The sequence below is a fragment of the Megascapheus bottae genome, chromosome 2 (genome assembly GCF_031878675.1).
Source record: "Megascapheus bottae isolate mThoBot1 chromosome 2, mThoBot2.hap1, whole genome shotgun sequence".
Classification (NCBI taxonomy): Eukaryota; Metazoa; Chordata; class Mammalia; order Rodentia; family Geomyidae; genus Megascapheus; species Megascapheus bottae.
This window is the reverse complement of record NC_143510.1, coordinates 49,105,192-49,131,193: the sequence shown is the minus strand read 5'-3', so window position 1 is coordinate 49,131,193 and position 26,002 is coordinate 49,105,192. Positions and strand designations below refer to the sequence as shown.

Sequence of the window (26,002 nt, the reverse complement as noted above, 5' to 3'; positions counted from 1 at the left end):
CATGAAAAACAGCTTGCCAAGGAGAACTGAATTTAACACATATCAGGCTGACATGCTGAGGATAGGGACACCAGCTAGGCATACCTACAGTAGGTGCATTTCATGAGGAAGATAGCTAAACTCAGTTCTGGCTGGAGCAAATGAATTCCAAGTTGAAATGTGAAAGAAGCATGCCATGATGAAGAATGCTGAAGCAGACACTTACCTTTCTGAGAATGAACACATTCTACAAAGAGAAGCGTGGGCAAGATCTAGACCCATGAAGATTCTAGAGGTCACTTGAGTGAGCAAAAACTGCTCAATTACACTGTGTAGAATGGAGGTAGACAGGTCTTGTGCTAAGGAGACCTGTAGTAGCAGAAGTTCAGGACAAGCACTGTACAAACAAGACTGCATGCTAAAGGATGCTTGCATTGACACTTACCTTGCTGATGAAAGTTGCTTTAAATACATGCCGTGCTGAGACCCTGAGTAGAAGGATTCCTGGTGAGGAGAGCTGGAATAAAGTGTCTTCCTTGATGAAGAAAACTGGAGCTGTATCCAAATAGGAAAAGAGGAAGTGAAACTTCCCCTCTTTGCAGATGATGTGATTCTTCTATTTGTTGCCCTTTGGTTAATCTCATATTGTTACAGTATCTGACTTTTGTTACCTGGCATATTGATATACCTTTATTTGTTTATTTGAACTAGGAAAGGGAAGGGGGGAAAACAAGATGATTGGGAGGGCGTGGAGGGAGATTTGGAAATGGGGACAAAAACATGAGAAGGGGTATCAATGTGTGAGAAGTAATGCACCTACTATCTGGTGAATATAACTGTAACCCCTTTACACATTACAATTAAAAAAAGAACCCTATAGACTCCACTTCCAAGTTGCTTCAGCTGATTCAAAATTTTGGCAGAGTAGCAAGGTATTAACCCTCAAAAATCAGTGGTTTTCCTGTATGCCAACAACAAGAAGAGTGAGGCAGAAATCAGGAAAGCAACTCCTTTTGGAATAGCCTCAAAGAAAATAAAATACTTAGAAATTAACTAAGAATGTAAAGTACTTTTATGATGAAAACTTTAAAAACCTGGAAAAGGAAATTAAAGCAGAACTGAGGAAGTAGAAAAACCTCCCATGCTCCTCAATTGGAAGAATTAGCATCATGAAAATGGCAATCCTGCCAAGGGTGATCTACACATTCAATGCAACACTCATCAATATCCCAATGTCATTCTTTAATGAAATAGAGGAAGCAATCCAAAATAATAAAAGATCTTGTATAGCAAAAACAATCCTTAGCAGAAAGAACAGCGCTAAAGGAATATCAATACCAAACTTTAGACTCTATTACAGAGCTATAGTAATCAAAACAGCTTGGTACTGACACAAGAACAGGCCTGCGGACCAATGCAATAGAACTCAAGACCCAGAAATCAACCTGCAGACCTAAGTCCACCTAATCTGTGATAAGGGAGCCAAAAAATAGGATGGAATAAAGACAGCCTCTTCAACAAATGCTGCTGGCAGAATTGGTTAAGCACCTGTAGAAAACCAAAATTAGATCCTTATATGTCACCCTGCACCAGAATTAATTCCATATGGATCAAGGACCTTGAGGTAAAAGCAGATACCCTGTCCCTAAAAACCTTACAAGAAGGAAAAAAGATATACTAAGATTTCCTTGGCATAGGTGGAAACTTTCTTAATAAAGACCCAGAAACACAACAAATTAAAGAAAGTTTGGACAAATGGGACTGCACTAAACTGCAGAGCTTCTGTATGGCAAAGGACATAGGTAGCAAGTTAAATAGCCCACAGCGTGGGAGATCATCTTCACTAGCCTTACATCAGACAAGGCCCTCGTATCTAACTATACCTACAGCTCAAAAAATTGAATCTCTCAAAAACAAAATCTCAAAGAAACAACCGTCTCATTAAAAGGTGGGCTAAAGACTTAGAGATTTCTCTGAAGAGGAAATAAGAATGGCCTACAGACACATGAAGAAATGCTTGACATCTCAGGCCATAAAAGAAATGCCTCACTCCAGTTAGAATAGCCATTATCAAGAAATCTAACAACAGATGCTGGTGGGGATGTGGCCAGGAGGGATCCTCACATGCTGTTGGTGGGAGTGTAAACTCATTCAGCCACTCTTGAAAGAAGGGCAACGATTCCTCCAAAGACTAAACATAGAGCTCCCCTATGACCCACCAATCCCACTCCTTGGCATTTTCCCAAATGCCCAGAAACAAAGACATACTAAAGCCACTAGCAAAACGATAATCATTGAAGCATTATTTACCGTAGCTAAGATATGGAACCAACCCAGATGCCCCTCAGTAGATGAATGGATCAAGAAGATGTGGTATTTATACACAATGGAATTCTATACTGCCATCAGAAAGAATGACATTTCCCCATTTGTAAGGAAATAGAAAGACTGGAAAATCATATTAAGTAAAGTAAGCCAGCCTCAAAGGAACATAGGTTCAATGGTTTCCCTCATTTGTTATAATTAGTACACATCTAGGACTCTCCTAGCAGAGGATTACAATAGCTCAAACGCTATGCACATAAGGTCACATAGGACGAGACTAAATGAAATGAATTCTAGGATATGGAGGTTTATCTTTGCGTGTTTATTTATTTTTTTTTTTTTTGCCAGTCATGGAGACAGAACTCGGGGCCTGAGCACTGGCCTTGGGCTTTCTCAAGACTACAACTCTACCACTTGAGCCACAGTACCACTTCTGGCTTTTTGTTATGTATGTAGTACCAAGGAATCAAACCTGGGTCTTCATGCATGCTAGGCAAGCACTCTTACCACTAGGCCAAACTCCTGGCCTCGTGATTGTTGTTCTTAATGTTATTTCTCTTCTCTTTTTTTTCCCTCATGTTGTTACTGTATCTGACTTTGTTACCTGGTATATTGTATATACATTTATTTGTTTATTTGAAATAGGGAAGGGAAGGGGGATATCAAGATGATTGGGAGAGAATGGGGAGAGGGAAACTGGAACAATAACACGACAAGGGGTATCAAGGTATGAGAAGTAAGGCACCTACTATCTGACAAATGTAACTGTAACCCCTCTGTACATTACTCCGACTATAAAATAAAACTGGAGCTGACACATTCCTTGCTGACACCTGCTTAAAGAGATGCATCTCAACGAACTTACTATCTGGTGAATGCAACTGTAACCCCTCTATACATTACCTTGATAATAAAAAATAAAACGAAAAAAGAGTTGCATTTCATAATGGAAAGATATGTAGTAAACAGATTTCACATATAATAAACACATGACTGGAGTAGATTTTTACCTTGCTTAAGAGAGCTGGAATAATGGATGCCATGCTAAGGACAACCATAATTCATATACTCTCCAAGCTGCTTAGAGATAGCATCAACATGTCCCATGCTGAAAGAATTTATAGAGGCCAATTTCATCATTCAAGATGATGGAAGAGATTCAAGGTATTGATTCCATTCTGAGGAGAGATTGAAAAGTTAGATTTATAAATAAGGAAAGCAGACAGCGAGAAAATTTCATGCTAAATAGAATCCAAGTAGATACTTACCTTAGTAACTAGAGCTCAGATAGTTGGATTCCAGGACAAAGAGATCAGTAGTATAGTCCATGCTGAGCACAGTGGGATATGATTCCATGACAGAGAAGTCTGGAGTGTACATTTAACTTCCTGAAAAGAGCTGTTAGAAGATGAGCAGAACTGGAACATATGCATCCCATTCCTTGAAGAAGAGTGGATGATTTCCATGATAAGGACACTAAGAGTAGATGAATTTCTTACTGAGTTTATATGAGCAAAAAAGACTGTACAGGCCTGGACTTGACATTGGATTTTCATCTAGATATGTGCAGTAAGACCTGAAGCTCCATTTCATCCATTCTGAGAACTAGAAGAGATTTCATTTCAGCCTGATGAGAACCAGACTAGTCATATTCCATTCTGAGGATAGTAAAAAGAGTTATAATGCACATTAAAGCAAATTAGAGTAGACACATCCCGTGTTGAAGTGTCTTGCAGTACACAATCAGGTCTTCAGGAAAGCTGCAGCAGAAAGATTCCATTCTGTTGTTACCACACAAGCAAGCATTGGTGTATAACACAACTGGAGGATACCTATTCCATGGTAGAAAACTGTCGAAGAATTCTATTCATTAGAGTGTTGCTCACATTCCAAGCTTCAGAGTGACGGACTAGAAATTGACCATGAAGAAGCAAGCACAAATTCCATACTGAGGAGAACTTGAAGAGGTACACTTCATGCTGAGAGGAGGTGGAGTACTGTGACCCTTGTATAAAACAGCAAGTGGATCAACTAACTATGCCAAGGAGTGATGGAGTAGGAGCTTTCCTTGTTCAAGACAGCTGGAGTACACACATTGTTCAGTGAAAAGAGCTGGATGATATGCATTCCAGGAGGAGGAGACACAGACCATTCTCATGCCATGTTGCAAATACCATTCCATCAAAAGGAGATTTAGAGACATGTTCTACGTCTTTCTATAAAGACCATATTAGACACATTCTATGCTATAAATACATACATTGGAAATCGATCCCATGCTGAGGAGAGTTGAGTTAGAAATTACTTACCTGAGGAAGGCTTCATTAGATACATTCTAATCTAAATACAGATGGAGTAGACAAGACTCCACAAAGAGGACAGCTAGAGGCATTTACCTTTCAAGTAGATATGTAGTTGATGTTTTCCACATAGCAAAGAGCGATAAACTATATTGCAGAGATGGGTCGACATAAACAGTGAAGAATGAACTGGAATATATTGATTCCACTTAGATTTCATGCTCTGAGAAAAGAGTGAAAAGATTCAATCCTGCATGAGGATGCAAAATGGAGATGGTTCCAGGCTAAAAAAAAAATGCTTGGCGAAATAAATGCTTACCTTTCCAAAGAGAGTTGGAGTAGATGCATTCCATGCCAACGAGAACAGGAGCATGCATATCTATATATCACATGCTGAGGAATGCAGAGCAGATGTTTCTATGATAAAGAATTCTCAAGGCAAATTTTTTTCCTACAGAGAGCAGGAATCCATGATTGACATGCTGAGGAAACTGGAACCATATCCACGTCAGTCTCTAGAGAGCAGTGGCAGATACATTCAAAGCTAAAAAAAATTAAGAGTGGATCTATCTATTCCTTGCTGGAGTGAGCAGGTGGTGATGGCCTTACAGTCTGTATAGACCCGGCCTTGACATTTTCCAGTCTCAGGAGAACTGGGAAATATGGATGCCACCTTGAAGAGGACTGGAGGAGATATGTTATAGTCAGTGCACAAGAGTAGACACATTCCATGCTGAGCGGTGCTAGAGACAACAGATACCACAAGACTGAGTAAGTGCCATTTGTGCTGAGAGAACCTGCCCCACTTTTCATGTTGATGACAATGCAGGAGGCATACTCCATACTTGGAAGTCTTGAGCCTAACCTTGAATAGATAGGTTCCAAATGGGATGAACATAGTCTCCATGTCCAAAACTGGAGGAGGCATATTCCATGTTCAAAACTGGAGGAGACATTCCTAGGCTGGGTAAAGACATTCCATACTGAAGAGAGATGGATGAATATATTCCATGTGGAGGAAAGCTGGAGAAACACATTGCATGGTGTGCTATCTGTAGTACACTTATTCCAAGGCGACAAGTTTTGAAACAAGAGCCATTCTCTGCTGAGAACTCAATTATACACTTTCCCAAATGACAAGAGCTGGGTCAGTCTCTCTCAATTCTAAAGAGTATTGGAGAAGATGCATTGAGGGCATTGTACAGCTGGAAAGCAGACCTTTTCTAAAAGAGCATCTGTGGCTGAATTTCATTCAGAGTAGAAAGACAGAGAAATATTTTATGCTGAGCAGCACTGCAAACTTTAGGTACAAAGATGCCAAGGTAAAAAGAGTACAGATAGATCCCATGTAGGGATGAGCTAAGAAAGTTGCATTTCATACTCAGGAGAGCTATAGTATTCCAGGCTGAGTAATGTGGTACTAACCAACTGCAAACTCAAGAATACTACAATTAAGAGCTCACTTGCTGACAAGAGCTGTTTTTTTTATTAAAGAACTTATTAACATTGATTTTTTACATCATATTTCAAATGATGTATTTAACAAGCCAGTATTCAAGAAGGAAATTTCTATATACAATCACTGGCACTTAGATTTTAGAACTTAATTAAAATTAGGCTGAGGGTTTGTATGTCATAGATACATATAAATTTTTGTAATGAAACATTATGTCTATAGAGTCAGATTTTTATGTCTATGTAGTTGTGTTTATATTTCCAGTACCTTGTTCATAGCATTGGGCATGCAAATACTGAGTTCTCGTTCTTGTACTGTTTGGATCTAATAGCCACATAATGAGGATACTGTGTGCCTTTTGTTCTTTTGGTCTTGACTTGTCTCACTCAACATGATTCGCTCTAGATTCATGCACTTCTCTGCAGATGCCATTATTTTATCTTGTCTGTTGACTATGTTGTTTTAATGACACGCCATACTGAGAGTCTGAGTAGAGAAATTCTAAGCAAAAATTTGGTGCTGTCCAAGGTAAGGGGAAATGTACAAGACAAAATGCCATGCTGAAATAGACACTTATCTTACTGAGGAGAACTGGAGATGATTCATTTCATGTAAGAAATACCAAAGATCCTATTCCACACAAGAGAATCCTAGACTACAGACTTACCTTACTTATCGGGGCTGGAATCAATGGTCCTGTGCTAAGAACAGCCTCAGGAAAACTATTTAATGTGGAGATGGCTGAAGGAGGCAAATTTTCCAGGGAAGGGAACTGAAAAAGATGTTTTCCCTGGTGAAGACAGCTGGATTATGTATACTCTGTGCTGAAGACAGTCACAGAAATACAGTAAATGCTGAGAACTGGAAGAAAAACATTCTATGTGGAGAGTGCATTTATACACATTTCCAGAGGAGAGCTAGTCAATTCCCAGGCACATTATCAAAAATAAGCAGGATACAAATTCCATGTTTAGCACATATGGAAATATTGATTTCCTTACTGAGTGAGCAACCTGTGCGTCCATTTCATGCTGTTAACAGGAATCATTAGGTACATCCACAGGATAATGAGAATTGCAGTAAATGAGTGATAAATTCTATGATGACAAGAGTTGGAAACGACATATTCCATTCTGTGTTGGTCTTGATCAGAACTCCATTTCATGACATGGAGCGCTGAATTAACCAGACTTCATGCTGACAAAAACTGGAGGTGACACATACATTCCTAAGGAAAACTGACTTTACTTCGTGCCAGGCCAACATCCCAAGTAGGAATACAAAGAGCAGTTACATTCCTTGATGAAGATAGCTGGAATTGATAAAATTCGTCTTGAAAAATCTGGCTAGAGCAAATGCAATCCAAGCCAAGTTGAAATGAGAAAGAAGCAGGCCATGCTAAAGGGTGCTAAAACAGACACCTCTTTGAAGATGGCATCCACAGACATATTCCACGTTGACAATACCCGAATAGATCACATTCTATGAAAGTAAGTGCAGGATCCTGGCCTCTGGAGGCCATAGAAGTCATTGAGTGAGCAGAAAACTGCTCAGTCAAGCGAAAAGTAGACAGATCTCATGCCAAAGAGGCCTGCAGAAGTAGTCCAGGACAATGAGCACTATACTAGGCAAGACAATATGCTACAGAATGCTGGTTCTCTCACTTACCTTGCTGATGAGAGCTGCTCTAAACACATGCCATGCTAAGACCTTGGGCAGAAGGATTCAGGCAGAGGAAAGCAGGAATAGGTGTCTTCCTCCTGACACCTGCTTAAAAGAGATGCAGTTCATAACAAAAAAAAACATGATTTCACTATATCAAACACATTAGTACAGGACATTTCCCTTACTAAAATGAGTGGAATAAATAGATGTCATACTGAGGAGAACCCGATTGACATATTCCATGCTCAGTAGAGATGGCATCCACATATCCCATACTGAAAGAACTTGTGAAAACCTGTTGCACAACACAATGAGTTGCAAGGCATTGATTCCATTCTGAGGAGACATGGAAAAGATGCCTTGGGAAATAAGGAAAACAGTAAGGAGGGAATTCCATGCTAAAAAGTCCCAAATTGACACTTACCTTTGACCACAGAGCTCAGGTAGATAGATGCCAGGACAATAAAAGCAGGAGTCTATTCTGTGCTGAGTAGAGCGAGTAATGATTCCATGATAGAGAAGCCTCAAGTACACATTTACCTTCTTCCTGAAAAGAGGCTGAAGTAGATGGTCTGAATGCTTAACAGAACTGGGACATATGCATTCCATTTCCTGGAGTGCAGGACTAGATGCATTCCATCGTAAGAATACTGAGAGTATATGCATTTCTTACTGAGGTGCGTGAACAAAAGCAATTGACACAAGGCTGTACATATCTGGACCCAACATAGATTTTTCTCTGGAGACATGAATAAGACCAACTCCACTTCATCCATGAAAGAGATGCATTTCAGCCTGATAATAACTAGACTAGACATATTCCATCTGGAGGAGAATAAGAGGAGGTACAATGCAAATTGAGGCAAATTGAGACACGTTCTATATTAAAGTACCTAGAACAAAAGATCAGGTCTTCAGGAAAGCTGTAGCATTTTGTTTTGTTCCCTCAAATGGCTTGGTACATAACACAACTGGAGGAGACCTATTCCAGGATAGGATGCTGTCGATGAATTCTATTCATTAGAGCTGCTGACATTCACTGAACTCTAAGGACAAACTGGAGAGGTGTATTACATGCCTAACAAAACACCTAGTAGAGCTGGAATCAAAGACTTTCATGGTGACATAATCAGGAGCAGAGGCAGACAAGGCCAGATCAGAAATATTCCATATATTCCATACTGAGAGGAGCAGATGATGATCAAATTCTTCATAGTGCTGGAATAGACCGATTTCATGTTAAAAAGGGGTATAGGATTCCATAATGAAACAAACTGGAGGAATACATGTGGAAAAGAACTGGAGGACACATTCCATGGTGAGGAAACATATTCCCCGTGGAGGAAAGAAACAGTAGACATGTTCCCTAATGCTGAGAATTAGAATACATATTCCATTCCAAGGAGAGCTGGTGAAGGCCCACTCCATTTTGAAGTAAATTGCAAAAGGGCTGGGAGTGTGGTCTAGTGGTAGGTAGAGGGCTTGCCTAGCATGCACAAAGCCCTGGGTTCAATTCCCTGGTACGACATACATAGAAAAGTCAGAAGTAGCTGGGTACAGTAGCTCATGCCTATAATCCTAGCTACTTAGGAGGCTGAGATCTGAGGATCACAGTTCAAAAAGCCAGCCCAGGCACTAAAGTACATGAGACTCATCTCCAATTAATCACTAGAAAATGGGAAGTTGGGCTGTGGCAAAAAGGGGTAGGATGGTAGCCTTGAGCTGAAGAGCTTGGGACAACACCCAGGACCAGGAGTAGAATGGTAGCCTTGAGCCCAGGCCCAGAGTTCAAGCCCCATGACCCACAAAAAAAAGAAAGAAAAAGCAGAAGTGGTGCTATGGCTCAAGTGGTAGAACACTAGCCTTTAGCTAGTTCAAGGACAGTGCTGAGGCCCTGAGTTCAAGCCCCAGTACTGGCAAAAAAAAAAAAAAAGAATGACGTGGACTACAAAAGATGTCTTCTTTCCTTCATATACTGGAAATGATACCTGATTGAACTCTCTGGATGCACTCATACTGGCACATTTCATGTTGAAAAGATATGTCAGATGAGAAGATGGATTCCATTAGGACAAGAACTGGTATATACACATTCCATGCAAGAGGCACACTCATCCTGAGTAGAAAGGGAGTCCATAGATCCCATGCTGAGGAAAGTTGAGGCAAATATACTCCATGCCAAGGAGTGCCATACACTCCAGATTCCATGCTGGAGAATGCGAGAGCTGACATCTACTTTGCTGACAAGAGCTGCTTTCAAAACATGCCATGCTGGGAGTCCTCAGCTCCATCCAGAGCCTCTCTTGATGGAGAGAGCTAGAGGTCATTCATTCCAAGATGAACATGCAGTAGACAGATTCCAAGCTATAGACTGAAGAGTCATTTCCCAAGAAGAGAGTTGATTTACACAAGTTCTATATGAAGGAGAACCTGAGGAGGTATACTCCATGCTGAGAAGAGATGGAGTAGTGTGTTCTTCATGGAAAATAGCAAGTGGAAAAGCCATGCTGATAGAGTAAGAGCATTCCTTGCTCAAGACAGGTGGAGTACACACATAACTCAGGGAAGTGAACTTGATGTCATGCATTCCATTAGGGAGAGACATGGACCAGTCTCATGTCCAAGTAACATTTCATCATTCTATCATAAGGATAATTTAGAGACATATTCTTTGTCTCTCTAAATAGCCATGTGTATACAAATTCTATTTCTAGAAAGACACATATTGGAAATGGATTCCAAGCTGAGGATAGGTGAGTTAGAAATTACTTACCTGAGGAGGTCTGCATTAGAAATATTCCATTCAGAACACAGCTGGAGCAGACATTCCACAGAGAGCTGAAAATGATACTCACCTTTCGAGTAGATTTCCACATGATGTTTTTACTGCTGTCAGAGCAACAATAACTACATTCCAACATGCACAGACAAATAAACACAAACCATATGGAATGAACTTGAATTCATTGATTCCATTTAGCAGACTGAAGAGATCAATTTCATGCTCTGAGAAAAAGAGGGAAAAGAATCCTGCATGATGATACAGAACAGAGATAGTTCCACGTTAATAAATATTTGCTCCAAATAAATGTTTACCTTCTTGAGGAGAGCTGAAATAGATGCATTCTGTTCCCAGGAGAGCAGGAACACATGTATCCCATGCTGAGGAAGTGGAGCAGATGCTTCCATGATAAAGAATCCTGAAGAGAACATTCACCCTCCTACAGAGAACTGGAATCCATGACTGCCATCCTGAGGAGACTGGGACCCCTTCAGTATCTAGAGAGCAGTAGCAGATATATTCAAACCTAAGAAAAAATAGAATTGATCTATTCCTTTTTCAAGTGAGCCAAAGGAGATGGTCCTTTGTCTGTACACACCTAGTTTTGATATTTTCTTTATGCAGGGTAGCTACAAAATCTGACTTCACTGTGGGGATGCTTGAAGAGATATATTTTAGGCTGTCCAATGGTGTAGAAACAGTCCCTGCTCAGTGCTGCTAGAGGTGACAGATTCCACATAGGAAAGCAATGGAATCCTTTTAGTGCTGAGAAGAACTGAGTAAACACCTTCATGACAATGGAGGAGGCATACTCCATTCTAGGAAGTCCTGGATCTTACCTGGAATGCACATATTCCATAGGCCCAAAATTTTAGGGACATGTTCACCATGCCTAAAACTAGAAAACATACATTCCACATGCCCAAAACTGGAAAAAACTTCCAGGCTGACAATAAGGAGGGGGCCAGGTGCAGTGGCTCATGTCTGTAATCCTAGCTACTCAGGAGGCTGAGATCTGAGGATCACAGTTCAAAGCCAGCCCAGGCACCAAAGACCTTGAGACTGTTATCTCCAGTTAACCACTAGAAAACCGTAAGTGATGCTGTGGCTCCAGGGGTAGGGCAGTAGCCTTGAGCTAAAGAGCTCAGGGACAACACTCAGGCCCAGGGGTAAGGCAGTAGCCTGGAGCTGAAGAGCTCAGGGACAGCATCTTGAGCTCAGAGCTCAAGTCCCAGGACAAAAAAAAAGAAGTGGATAAACACATTTTATGTGGAAGAAAACTGAATAAACACCTTGCATAGGTGCTGACCTGAGTACACACAGTCCAGGATGAGGAGTGCTTGAACAAGAACCATTCTCTGCTGAGAAGAAATCAATTATACAACTTCCCAAATGAAGAGAGGTGGGTGCATCTCACTCCATTCTCAAGGGTATTGGAGTAGATGCACTGTAGGCATTGTATAGGTGGAAAGCAAACCTTTCGTGCAGAGTAAAGATGGAGAAATTACATTTTATGCTGAAGAGCATTGCAAATTTTGGGTACAAGGTTGCCAAGATGACAAGAATATGCATAGACAGGACCGGGAGTTTGGCCTAGTGGTAGAGTTCTTGCCTAGCATACATGAAGACCAGGGTTTGATTCCTAAGAACCACATACCTAGAAAAGCCGGAAGTGGTACTTTGGCTCAAGTGGTAGAGCTCTAACCTTAAGAAAGCCCAAGGACAGTGCTCAGGTCCTGAGTTCAAGCTCCAGGACTAGCAAAAATAAAAAGAATATGCATAGACAGATCCCATGCTGAAATGGACTAAAGAAGTTGCATTCCATATTCAGGACAGCTGTGGTAGATCTATTCCGGGCCAAGTAGCATTGTACTAGCAATCTGTATATTAACAAACTTGAAATTTATCTTGCTGACAATATATGCTTTAAAGACATGCCTTACTGAGACTGAGTAGAAATATTCCAAGCAAAAGAGACCTTGATTAGTCAATTCCAAGGTAAGGAGAAATCTAGTAGACAAGGTTCATGCTAAGTCGGGCACTAGTAACTATGCATATAATCCTAGCTACTCAGGAGGTTATGATCTGTGAATCATAGTTCTATGCCAGCATAAGCAAGAAATCCATGATTATCTCCAGTTCACCACCAGAAAACCAGAAGTCATGCTGTGACTCAGAGTGAGAAATGTGCTCAGTAAAGGCTCCCAGGCCCCAAGTTCAAACTTCATGGCCACAAAAACTATATTATTCCATCTCATGTTATATGTTGCTGAAGTATGCACTTACCTTGCAGAGGAGAACTGGAACAAATCCATTCCATATAGGAAATACTCCATTCAGTAGAATCCTGCAGGTGAGAACTACTTTGATTACCAGAACTAGTAGAATGGATGGTTCCTATGATACAAACAGCCTTTGGGAAAGTACTTAATATTGAGAAGGATTTAAGGAGACAAATTTCCCAGGGAACAGAACTGAACAAGACATATTCCCAGTGAAGATAGCTAGATTAGATGCATTCTGTGCTATGATAGACGTGGGAGATGCATTTAATGCTGAGAACTGGAGGAGATCCTTTCTATGCAGACTACACATTTGTACATATCCACAGAAACGGAGAGTTGGTTCATTTTCACAATATTATAAAGAAAAATGCAGGATATGCATTCCATGCTTCATAAAGCTGGAAATAAGTCTTTCCAAACTGAGTGACACCTGTGGATGCAATTGTAGGATATACTGACACTCTGGGAAGACCTACAGTAATGGCTGATGGATTCCACAATGACATGAATTGAAGACATATTCCCTTCAGTGCTGAGCTTGACCAGAGCTTCAGTAGACATATTCCATGATAAGGAACGCTGAACTAGCCAGACTACATGCTGACAAAAGGTGGAGTTGATGCATATCTTGCCAAATGAACTGTCTTTCACACACACCATGCTTACATCTTGAGGGCAGGGATCCCAGCTAAGCATAACTAGAATTGGTGCATTCCTTGATCAAGACCACTGGTCTTCAGACATTTCTGAGAAATAAGGCTGTATCAAATGCATTCCAGGCCAAGAGGGAATGTGAAACAAACAAGTCCTACTGAGGGATACTAAAGCAGACACTTACCTTTCTGAGGAAGAAAGCTTCAGACCCATCCCATGCTAAGAAAATCTGTGTAGATCACATCTCATGTGAAATATAGCCAAATCAGATGGTTCCCAAGCTGAGGAGAAAAGGAAAATGTTTAGTGTATGCTTGGAAAAGAGTGAACAAAATGAAAACTTACCTCTCTGAGGAAGACACTAATTAGTGAATTGTGTGTACAAGACACGTGGAATATTAGCATCAATTTTGGGGAGAGTCATAGATAATGCCTCCAACACAGAACAGAACAGCCAATGATGAATCCATGTTGACACTCCATCAGTGGGGGGGCTAGTAGGGGCTGGAGTCAAAGGCTTCTAAGGTTAGGACAAATGAAGGAGACATACCATACTGAGAAGGGAAGAAGCCTTTTGACTACTTGCTGAGGGATCCTTCACAGAAAACCTACCTTAATTAGCCGAGCTGAGATGGATTATATGCAGACAAGGTCTGTATGCAATACATCTCCTGCAACAGGGAAACAGAAAAGACTCTTTTTTCCCAAGTAGAAAGATTAAACATGTTGCCAAGGCAAGCTAAACTAAACCTCTTCACATAGGAAGAGTGAGAACACAGGCATTGTAGGTTGAGAAATGATAGTTAAGCCTCACTCCATTCTTTTTAGTTTTAGCTTTCGTGCCAGTCCTACGGCATGAAGACAGTATCTGGGTGCTGTGTCTGAATTCTGTTGCTCAAGACTAGTGCTTACCACTTGAGCCAAAGTTCCACTTCACCTGTTTTGGGTAATTCCTGTTAAGCCTCATAAATGTTTCAGCATGGACTATTGACCCAGCATCCTCTTATCAAACTGAGGTGTGATGGAAAACATTAGTTTGATTCTGTGAAAGGAGAAAAGTGAAGTTCATGATATAGACATACTACATTAACACTTACCTCTCTGAGAAGAGCACAATCTGAGTGTTCTGTGCCCACTCAACTAATCCCCTGGCTGAGAAGACTGGTTAAATGCTTTGGAGTCCACAGGAACATTGCTTCTGTCTTGAAGAAGGATCTAGCAGACTATGACATGCTAAATGTTTCCCCACAAGGGCTCCTTTGCAGTAGATCTGGAGACAACATATATCATGTGAAAGAGCTCAGGTGGATGGATCTAATGCTGAAGAGAGACAAATCAATTCCATGCTCTACAGAGAAAAGGACAAACATCAAGAGAAAAATAGAGGAAAGACTAAGACCCCAAAATGACACATACTTTCCTGAGCTGGACTAGATGGCTCCAATACTAAGGATGATTGGAATAGATGCACTCCATTCCCTAGAGATAAGATGTACATAGATTCCATGCTAAAGAGCATTACACCAGGACTGAGTTGAACAGGTGATAGACTGCAGGCAGTATAGGCCTAGACTTGACATTTACCATCCTCACATCAGGAAGAAATAGATCCACTATGAGGAGAGCTGGAAGATACACATTTCAGGATGAGGACACCCTTCTCAGCATAGAGTTGCTTTGAAAAGGGATTCTAGGTATGCTGAGGAGAGACAGAACAGGCACTTTCCACATGGGCAAGGCTAGAGAGCTCCAATCCATGGTGAGACAACTGGCAGCACACATCTGTTATGTTCAGGAGCATGAAGGAGGCAATTTCCATCCCGAGGAGAGCTGTAGGTGACACATTACAATTGGTTCCTGGAGGGGATATCTGTAAAGCAGGAGCTTACAAGTTTCATATTCAGGGAAACTGAAAAACATATTCCACTAGAGGTATCATGAGTATACACATGTCCATATGACTACTGAAGGAGAAAAGGTACTCGGATTCCATGCCCAGTAGGTATGGAGTCAAAGCCTTCAAGGTTATGACAAATAACCTTAGCAAGGAGACATTCCTTGCTAAGAAGGACAAAAGCCATTTGCTGCCATGCTGCAGAATCCTTCACAGAAACCTACCTTCCAACAGAGCTGACAGAGATGGATTACATACAGAGAAGACCTGCAGGCAGTGCATTTCTTATAACATAGAAACAGAAGAGACTCGTCTCTGCTGAGGAGCTGGATTAAACATATTTCCCACTGAAGCAAACTAAGTCAGGCATCTTCACTTAAGAGGAGAATCTGAATGCAGGTATTGCAGGCTAAGAAGACATGGTTAAGCTTCACTCCATTCCGGGCTTTGATTTTGGTTTTGGTTTAAGTTTTGGTTTTCTTCTTCTTATACCTGGTCTGGGGCCTGAACTCAGAGCCTGGATACTGTCTCTGAATATTTTTGCTCAAAACTGTGACTAGAGTCACAGCAGGATTTCCAATGTTTTGGAGAGTAATGAAGTCCCCTGGATTCTTCTGTACAGGTTTGACTAAGATCCTCAGATCTCTGCCTGAGCAGATGGATTCCAAGCTGAGGAGACATGGGAAAGATTATTTTCATCCTAGCAAGGAAAGCAATTGATTTTAATAAAAAAAAAAAAGATAGTGAGATAACACTTACCTCCAAGAAGAGAGCACAAATAATTTGATAGAGTATTCATGCTGAGTAAGCAACCACATTCCTCACTAAGACAGTTAGCTACATTTCTTCTCTTTTAAATTTTGTCAAGGTGATATACAGAGAGGTTACAGTTACAAATATAAGGTAGTGATTACATTTTTTTCAAACATTGTTACCCTTTCCCATGTTTTTCTCCCACTTTCGTAGATGCATTTCATATTGAGGTTCACTGGGATTTCATTTCTATGTTGAAGAACAATAGAAGACCTATGCTATGCTAAGCAGATAGGCTGCACATGACTGCCATACAGTGTAGAACTGGAGAAGGCACCCATCCTAGGAAGGAGCTCATGGATCCCATGTCAAAGAGACTGAAAATTCCATTCCATGCTCTGAGGAGAGAAGGAATTCACACATCAGGAGAATAATACAAGAAAAAAATATGACTTCATGCCATAGACTCACCAAAATGACACTTACCTTCCTGCGAACTGGACTGGTCCCAAAATAAAGAGAATGGGGATATGCGCACTCCATTCCCTAGAAAGGTGTTTGTCATGGATTCTGTACTAAAGAGAATTACACTAGATACACTCCTTGCAAGAGTTGAGCAGAAGAGGGATTCAGTGCAGGTACAAGACTAGACATGACATTTACACTCCTAAGATAGGAAGAAATAGATCCACCCTCAGGAGAGGTAGAACATGCATTTCAGATTAGGACAACCAAAGTGACCACATTTTAAATTGCATCCATCCTTTACAAAGGAGAAGACTTGCCATGGTGGTGACTCAAGGAAACCTTGAGCTCAGATTCTGGTGACTGCAACATGCATTTAAACTTCACATTCTCAGAAGAAATACCTTTTCTTTCCTTAGTATCTTGAGCCCCTTTGTGTTTGCAATTAATCCCAGGACACTCTGTGTTTATCTTTCTTCTTTAACACACAGAATTACTTTTCCTCCAGGAGACAAATAGTGCAACCATCAAAGAGAGGAGTGTATTTGAAGACTATTGGAGTTTGAGTGGTCTAGAGATTCCTGTGTGTAGGAAGCTAACAACTCTGAGACCAGAAAATAAAGGCAGACATCAGGCAAAGAAAATGGCAAAATATTATATGACTAATTCTTTTATTTTGTTTTTTGGGTTTTTTTTATTGTAATTAGTAAAAGGGTTACATGATATTTGCCAGATAGAAGGTGCATTAATTCACATACATTGATACCCTTTCACATGTCTTGGTATATACGACTAATTCTTTAATAATGAACAGTAGTCGCAAGTGTATTTTAAGCATGGAAATGATTAGATTTTAAAACAATGCTGTTGTTTTTTCATTGTGAACTAAGGAATGTTTTTCCTTTCTCAGTGAAAATATGAGCCCATGTATATTCTATTTGGTTTTTTATACATAGGATATACTAAATGGTTAGTAATAATCAAACATGGCTAGAAGCCATTTAACTGAAGTATCATCATCATTCACTGAAAACATTCAGAAAATCATAAAGCAAACACAAAATATAAGGGATAAAGGTATTCCACAAATTTTCTGTTATTCTAGTGGACCTGAATCCATTCAGATACTGGCTTAGCAAGGCACATATCTAATAAGACCATGCACAATAAAGCTCTGCAACTCTAGGAATTGGTTTGATCTTCCTGGGCTTTCTGGGTGACAGCAAGCTTCCCGAACTGCTCTGTGCCTCCACCATAGTCTTCTAATGGACTACTAGTACTCATCACTAGGGTCATGAAGTTCCATATGCCCATGTACCTCCTACACAAGCAGCTCTCTCTAATCCTCATACCAAAGTTCACCCCCAAGGCCATCACAGACGACTTCCTGCGTGGAGATTACACTGTCTCCTTTGGAGGATCTGCATCTCTGAATTCCTGGAACTCATACTGTGTGGGGCAGAGTTCTCCTTCTAGCATAGCTAGAAGTATGTAGCCATTTGTCATCCTCTGAACTATAGATTCACGGGACCAAGTGTCCTTTGGATCATGGTGACCACATCATGGATCCTTGACTCTTGGCCTAGGACATGCCACATACATCACACACTATCCCTTCTGCAAAGGCTAGATGACAAAAGACCTGATTTGTAAGATCCCACTATTGCTGGCTTGGGAAAATACATCTAGATAAGAGCTTTCTGCCATTCTGGTCCCTTACACACAAATTCCTCCCCTCAAATGAAGGGTGAGAAGGACCTTGTCATTTGCTTTTTTCACCTGACTCTAGTTGGGATGTATTATGGATCTGCCATAGTCATGTATATTCTTCCCATTTCCTTCCTAGTCCCAAACAGGACAAGCTCCTCTCCTTTTTCTACACAAATGGTAGCCTCAGCCCTGAACTTACTCATCTACAACCTGAGAAATAAGGAGGCCATGGGGGCCTTGAAGAGAGTCCTTTGGGAAAAAAATCCTACCCTCAAAACCCAGTGTTTAGGACTTGCTTATTATTATTTATTTTTGCCAGTCCTGGGCTTGAGCTCAGGGCCTGAGCACTGTCGTTGGACTTTCTCAAGGCTAGAGCTCTACCACTTGAGCCTCAGTACCACTTCCGGCTTTTTTCTATGTATGTGGTACCAAGGAATTGAACCCGGGTCTTCATGCATGCTAGGCAAGCACTATCACTAGGCCAAACTCCCAGCCCCGACTTGCTTCTTATTTCTTCTCCCTAGGAGATAGCTTCTGTCAGATAATCTTCAGTGGTAGACTTAACTGGAGAATTTACATATACTTTAAAAAGCATCTTTCATTTGTTGCTGTAGCTAATATGTACATAGAGTTTACATTCAAGTCATTTAAACATAACCTTGGTTTTAGAAACCTCACTTTGAAAAGGTATTACAAGAAGAAAAGCTTTTAATAGTTATGTAAGCCTCATTCTGGTGGGGGAGAGTCTAGTCTACATTACTCACTAGACAGGTAGGGGAAGAAGTTTCATTGCAATATCAAAACAAACAACAACAAAAAGGGGAAATATCAGTTGTTTGGTACAAGGAAACACCAGTGTCACTGACTTTAGAAGACTTTTTGCCAAGGATTGGAATCTAATATAATTAAACACAAAGCAAGGCAAAGAAAAGTTATACAGGGCTCCTCTGTGTTAAGGAAGTTGGTATTGATTGGGACAAAACAGAGAACATACTGCACTTGACTTTTGCTCTGAGGAAAATTTCACACAGATGCAGCACAGACAACTATCTTTATTGGCATAATATCCTTTTTTTAAACTAACAATGGTGAAAATAGAAAATGGAATTAAAATATAAAATAGATTGAAGTGTATCTACATTTAAACAGAAAAGTAGATATAATAATGAGAAGTTAATTGCCTGTATGCCTTTGATATTTTTAAAATATGGTCTTATAGATACAACAGTATGTTTTGAAAACAATTGGAAGTAGTTCATATTCTTGATGGTGATAGGTTTATATAAGTATGCAAAAGAAAGTATAGAATACATAATATCCCCATCTACCCTAAATATGATTATTTTACATCACTACTAGATATGAGAAGAGTTAAGTACAAGTAGCATAAACTTTCAAGTGCAGAGGTCTACACTAAAAGCAGCTTATGTTGGAGTCACTGTTGAAAGCAATGTTTGGTGAAACATCAGAGATTCTGTTCTTATTTTAAATTGGTTAATATGTAAAACTAAGCTATAAGTTAAAGCTCATGAAACTAAGTACATTTAAAAATTGAGAAAATTCACACATCTAGAAAGAAGCAAAAGTCACTGATAATGTTTCCTTTTGTGTTAGGCCTTGTAAGTTTTATATTAGAGTTATAATATTTACAAATTCAGCACTGGTACTTTAGACACTACACTGGAATTAACTATTTAACTGCTGGCGGGGACTGGAGAGGAAAACTGGGAGAAAGAAATGTACTCTTTACCTGATATATGTAACTGTAACCCCTCTACACATCACCTTTATACTAATCGTACAGAAGACACACTGGGCAAGCCGCAGCCGCTGCGGCCCAGACAGTGGCGCAGAGACCCAGAAAAAACGCGCCCTAAGCGCCATCAAAGCAAACGTTACACCGAGAACCACTCAAAAGCTGAAGAAAGCACGCAGCACCAGACCCGCGGAAACCAAGGAGGGGAATCAGTGAGGAGCCCAGAGTTGGCGAGCAGACCACCCCCCCCCCCGCCCCCGCCTCCGAATCCACCCACCGATCCGTTACTACGGACTCCGCCGCTCCGGCCGCCAGCGCTGCCGGGACTGACTGCCGCCGGGACTGCCGCTGGGGCCGCCACCGAAGAAGCGCCCCAAAGCCACTGCTCTGGGCACCGTCCTGGCCGCCTGCGCCGCCGCTGCCACTGGGACCCTCACCGTCCCTTACCGTCGACACCGCCGCCGCTGCGCGCGGCTGCCCCCACCACGTGCACGGACCGCCCCCCCCCCCCGCCCCAACTGAGACCCCGACGCAGGACCTGCGGCACAAAGACCCCTCCCTCTACTAGGCTCTGCTGGCCAGCGCGGCGCCGGCAGCAGATCCCGCCACAGTCCCCAAACCAAAACCTCCGCCTGAAAGGAAGGGTTCGGGCCCTTTCTGAAGAGAGCACACACCCAAATTCTGCTCCTAAACCTGGGCGGCTAACCCAGCTCCGCCCCTGCGCCAGCAAACGACAAATCCCCTCTCCGGCCATCGGGCCTGAGCGTGGGACTCTAGATAGCAGCCACACGCCAAGGTCAATCAAGAGTGTCAGAACGCAGCCAGGCCACACGAAGGCTGACCACGGAAAGGCAACCAAGGCTCCATCAAGAGACGGATTAGGGGATATTGTGGAGCCTCGAGCTCCCCCAAATTATTGTCTTTAAACTTTCTATTAAAATTATTTCTCTTTCTGTGTCACCTTTTTTTTCCCTATTTCACCAGTGCTATTGTTTAGTTCCAGATAAACAGTAAGGTAACTACTAGGCTTTTTTTCCCCATTTGTGAACATAATTAACACAGGCTTTATCTTTACTCAATTTCTGTTTATTTTACTATTTCTAATTTTAGCATCTTTTTATGTCTTATTTTATGATGTTATTCCACTTTATATAATCCTTTTGCAAATATTTTTGTTTTCCTTTTTTCAATCTCTTTTCCTCTGAAACTAGGTCTTAGTTCTTTTCCTTCTGCTCCTTTCCTTCTATACATTCCTCTACTCTTATGTTCTTATCCCTTAATTTTTATTCTAATTTCACTTTAACTCATTTCCCTTCATTCCTAGCCTTCTCTCCTCCCTTTTCTCTAGTCCATTGATGGCTAATTGTATCTGAGTTAATCTGCGTTTGGTTCCATTTTGACTGAGCATATGTGGCCCATCTTGTTACCCTTGAGGATGACTATTCAATCACTACTAACTACAGATTGCTTCACTGATTACAACTGTACATAATCCCCACTTCCAAACCACATCCCTCTCCAAAGAAAAATTAGAGAGGTAAATGCAGATTGTAACATTAAGATTCCACCTTACAACAGTTAGAATGGCCATAATCAAGAAATCTAATAATAACAAATACTGGCAGGGATGTGGCCAAGGGGACCCCCTACTACACTGTTGGTGGGAGTGCAAACTTGTTTAGCCATGATGAAGAGCAATATGGAGGTTTCTCAAAAGACTAAACATAAAGCTCCCCTATGATCCAGCAATCCCACCACCAGTGGGCACCAACCCAAATAACCATAAACAAGGCTATACTACAGCTGCCAGCACACAGTTCATTGCAACTAAGATATGGAACCAACCCAGGTGCCCCTCAGTAGATGACTGGATCCAGATCATGTGGTATATATATACACAATAGAGTTCTATGCTTCTATCAGAAAGAAGGAAATGGAAAGGCCTGAAAAAAATATATTAAGCAAAGTAAGCCAGACACAAAGAAAAGTAAGTAGGTTGCATGGTTTCCCTCATTTGTAACTAGATAACCCAATTTGTAACTCAGTAACCCAATTGCTAAGCACATAGGAACATATATAAGAAGCACATTAACATGAATGCCAAGCATTGGAAACAAAAGGTTCCTGTTATGTTCTGTATGTAGTTCTTTTTTTTATTTCTCTTAGTTTTCTCTACCTTGCATATAGTATATAAGTTTGTTTGATCTGTGGAAAGGAAAGAGAATCACAGGAACAGCAGGACAAAAAAGGAACTAATGCAACATTGATAATCACTTGACACTACATTGGAAATGAACTCTACAACTTAGGGGAGAGTGGAGTAGGGAGGGGTAAGCAGGAGAAAATGAGGGATGGGGTAACAATGTTTAAAAACAAATGTACTCAATACCTTAACTCAAGTAAACCCCTGGTCATTACCTTTTCCGTAAAGATAAAAAAGCACACACTATACAAATATAATATGTAGTGATTCTTCCTGCTTAATATTATGCTATGGTTTAGACTATTCATAGAGAAGAAGAGGACCAGAGTCCCTGAATTTTTCATCTGTGCAGCCCTGGATGCTATGTTCCACTTATTTTTGTTTCTTGGTTTGTTCACCTGTTAAAGAGTTGTGATGAGCAGAATCCTGATCTCATGATATTGCTTCATAAGAGGATAAATATCAGACATTTAGACCAAGTCTGGTAAATAGTGTTTAACATATGTTGGCTTTTATATGCATGAATGGTAAATAATTTTCAAAATAAAAAAGAAATCCCATTACAGAATAGGCATTTTCTGCCTGAGCAAGGATGGAAAAGCTCTATGCATAGTGAGATGCCTGGCAGCACACAGTATGCTCAGGAGGACAGAAGAGGTAACTCTCCATTCTGAGAACTATAGGAATTACATTACATCTTGCCCCAAATTGGAGAAGCATCCATGTTCACAAGGGCTGAAACAGAAACATTCCATATTTAGGGAGGGTGATATACACGTCCATGGGGAGGAGTCTTGACTACTCACAGAACACAGAAATGATTGATAGAGAAATAGATACACTTGCTGGAGTAGAAGTACTCCAGGTTGATACTCAAGCCATCCACAGGGAACTGAAAGATATACACCCCATGCCTAACAAGCTGAAGTCCAAGACTTTCAAGGTTAGGACAAAGGTAGGAAATATTCCTTGCCAAGAGAATAAGTCATTTGGTACCCATGCTGGTGAGTTCTTAACAGGAGATTAACCTGAGTTTGCAGAGTTGAAAGAGATGGATTTATGCAGAGAAGACCTGCAGGCATGCATCTCATGCAACAGGGAAATGAAAGAAAACCAACTATCTGTCTTGAGTAGAAAGACTAAACATATTTATGGCAAGGCAAGATAAAATAGGAGAACCCAAAATACAGGCATTATAGGCTGAGAAGACATTGTTAAAGCTCACCCAATTTTTTTATGTCAGTTGTAGGACTTGAACTCTGGGCCTGGGCTCTGTTCCTGAGCTCTTCAGCTCTAGGTTACCACCCCACTCCTTGTAAAGCTCACCCAACTCTGTGTTTGGGTTTTGGTTTTGGTTTTCTTTTTGTGTGTGTCTCGGGTGCTTAGGTGCAGTCCCTGAGTTTTTTTGCTCGAAGCTACCACTTGAGACACAGATCCACATCCAACCTTTTGGATGGTAATTGCAAATAAGTCTCACAAATTTTGCTGTATTGACTGACTTTGAATTGGGATCTTCTGATCTCAAACTCAGCAGAAGGAATCCAACCTGAGGAGAGATGGGAAATATTAGTGTCATCCTGGGAAGTAAAAAAAGTCATGTGTTTATGATCTAGATACCCTATGTGAACACTTACCTCTTTGTGGAGAGCACAAATCATCTGAGTGTATTCCTTGTTCAATGAACATTTTTTCCTCCCAAGAAAAGGGGTTAGATTCATATCATACTAATGAATACACAGGGACATAGTTCCTACATTGAAGAAGAGTGGAGGACATCCATCCCATGCTAAATAGATTTGTTTGTAGAGTCCTTTTGTAAAAAATCTGGAGCAGACATATATCGGTGAAGGAGCAGGAGTGTATGGATTCTATGTTGAAGACTGAAGAAATCAATGTCATGAAGGAAAGAAAGGAGAAAGAAAGAAAGAAAGAAAGAAAGAAAGAAAGAAAGAAAGAAAGAAAGAAAGAAAGAAAGGAAGGAAGGAAGGAAGAGCGAGCAAACATGAGGAGAAAAATAGAGGAATTAAATATGACTTCAACTTAAAGAGACACTAAAATGATACCTTCCTGAGGTGAACTGAACTAGATGAGGCCAATACTAAGTAGAATTCTAATATAGGTACTCCAATCCGTGGAAAGAAGGTTTACATGGATGTTATACTAAAGGAGATTACAATGGATTTACTCCTTGCACAGAAGTGTGCATAAGGAGATGGAAACAGAACAGGTACTATCCACATAAGTGTGGAATAACTTCATTCCATGTTAAGATGCCAGGCAGAACACTCCTTCTACATTCAAAAGGATTAAGAAGAAATTTCCATTCTGCTGAGAGCTTCAATAGACACATTACACATTATAAACTGCATCTTGCCCCAACCTGCAAGATACATCTTCCATATTCACAAAGGCCAGACCTGAGAAATTACATATTTGGGCAGTCTGAAACACAGGTTAGTCAGAACTAACCTGAGTACCCAGAGTCATGACTGATGGAGGCAAAGATGCCCCTGACTACATGTGCTACAGAAGAAGTACTCCGTGCTGACACTCACTCCATCCACAAGGGAAATGGGAGCTTTGAATTCTATGCCTAGTAGGACTGGAGTCAAAGCCTTCCAAGGTTAGGACAAATGTATGAGATATTTCTTGCTGAAAGAGAAAAAGACTTCTGTCTCCATGATTTGGGTCCTTCACAGGAGATGTAACTATAATAGTGTAGCTTAAAGTGAAGGGTTTATTGTTGTTCTCAATGTACCATGTACAATTATTTCTTTTCTCTTTTCTTCCCCCCTTATGATTAATCTAATGAATTTTCTGTATCTGACTTTGTTACCTAATATATTATATATACAATTATTTAAAATAGGGAAGGAGAGGGGGAAAACAAGATGATTGGAAGGGGATGGGAGAAGGAAGAGGGGAACAAAAACATGAGAAGGGGTATCAATGTTTGAGAAATAATGCACACACTACCTGACAAATGTAACTGCAACCCCTCTATACATTACTCTGATAATAAAATAAAGTTAAATTAAAAAGAAAGTGAAGGATTTTTGTTTTGTTTGTTTATGTTTGTGTCTTTATGTGGTTTTCGGTCAGACCTGGGGCTTGAACTTAGGGCCTGGGCTAACGCTCTACTACTTGAGCCACTGTACCACTTCTGGCATTTTCTAAGTATGTGGTACAAACCCAGAGCTTTGTGCATCTAGGCAAGCACTCTGCCACTAGGCCATGTTCCCAGCCCCAAAAGTGAAGTTTCACATGCAAAAAACATTGACAGGCAACTCATTTCAGCCAATAAGAAATGGAAGAGACCAATAGCTTCACAACATAAGAACTAAATACATTTCCTGCTCAGGCAAGCTAAATGAAACAACTTCACACTGGAGGACAACTGAAAGACACTCTGTTCTCTTTTTGGCTTTGTTTTTGTGCCAGAGCTGGGCTTAAACTGAGGTCCAGGCACTATGTCTGAGATTTTTTTTTTTTTGCTTAATATTAATGCTCTAACATTTGAGCCACACTTCCAGTTATAGCTTTTTGTGGATAATTGCATATTTATCTCATAAACTTTTCTGCATGGACTCAAATTGTGCTCAATTTGAGCAGCAATCTGAGAACAAACAGGAAAGATTAGTTTCATCCTGGGAAAGGAAAAAGGTGATTAACACCCCCCCCCCAAAAAAAAACCCAAGTCAGCAGGGCATGCTGGCTCATACCTGTAATCCTAGCTATTCAGGAGGCTGAGATATGAGGAGCATGGTTCAAAGCCA

The 26,002-nt window shown here is 40.7% G+C and overlaps 1 long non-coding RNA gene across 1 annotated transcript; it reads right to left on the bottom strand.

Moving 5' to 3' along the window:
* Window positions 1-7: 7 nt before the first annotated feature.
* LOC150066858 (uncharacterized) lies at window positions 8-8,180 on the bottom strand. The gene is made up of 4 exons (XR_016533761.1): window positions 4,924-8,180; window positions 3,573-4,827; window positions 3,315-3,482; window positions 8-534 (listed from the first exon to the last, which is right to left on the bottom strand). It is a non-coding gene; the product is annotated as an uncharacterized LOC150066858 (long non-coding RNA).
* Window positions 8,181-26,002: the final 17,822 nt, after the last annotated feature.